Consider the following 845-nt stretch of genomic DNA (forward strand, 5'->3'; position numbering starts at 1 on the left):
TCCTGTCTACAGCTGATGGTTTCAGTGTTGCAGGCTCAGAACTCAGCGTTTTTGCTTGGAATGCTTCTCTTACACTGAATTGTTTTGGGATTTTTTAAAAAACAATTGTCATTGAGAGTGTAATTAACTGCAGAAAAAAAGCACTAGCTATGACGGGGGAGGTGTTCTCTGAAAACATCTGACAGTGGGGTGCTAAAAATAAATAGGAGGCATCTGTCTTTGAGACATGGGCAAATTCATACCCGGTGCAGTCCCTAGTCTATCTTTTGGATCTCAGCTTTTCTGGGAGGGAAAGGATCGACTGGCAGAATGCACTGTCTGTCATCCTGCCTTCTGCTTGCTGAATGACCGACTGGGCAGCAGGCGTCCCTCCATTCAGACTCTTCTCAGCCCAACTCTCCTGCTTCTGCTGGGGCTACAGCTTCAGTGTACCTTGAGGAGGGGGGATTGGCTTCCTTGAGTAACCTGGGCACAGGTTGTGAGCAGGACTTCAGGAGGATGGGAGAGAAAGAGTTGCTGTGCCCTTAGTTCTAGATGAGGCTCTGGCTTGGTGACCACAAAAATCACTTGCTATAATCATCTCTCAAAATAAGCTGCTTAGGTATAGATAGATGCAACAGAAAAGCAAGTGTAATCGGCTCTGATCATTGGCGGGGGGAGATTTTGGGTTCTTGGATATTTTGCTTCCTTGTTATTATCCAGGGTCTCTGGTAAGCTTGACCATTAGTGGCGTGGAGGTGACTTTGGGAGGGAGCAGATGGTTCTGCTCTCTATTATTAATTTGCTCCTAGTCATTTAGTAAGGTTTGTGCTGGGGGTGGGAGATGGGGAGAGAGGGGGTGTGTG

At 47.1% G+C, this 845-nt stretch overlaps 1 protein-coding gene across 3 annotated transcripts in view; it reads left to right on the forward strand.

Moving 5' to 3' along the window:
• Positions 1 to 845, forward strand: part of FRMD3 (FERM domain containing 3) — a 327,322-nt gene that overhangs the window by 213,153 nt on the left and 113,324 nt on the right. The window lies entirely within an intron of this gene.

Source organism: Mandrillus leucophaeus, unplaced genomic scaffold (assembly GCF_000951045.1).
Source record: "Mandrillus leucophaeus isolate KB7577 unplaced genomic scaffold, Mleu.le_1.0 Scaffold242, whole genome shotgun sequence".
Lineage (NCBI taxonomy): Eukaryota > Metazoa > Chordata > Mammalia > Primates > Cercopithecidae > Mandrillus > Mandrillus leucophaeus.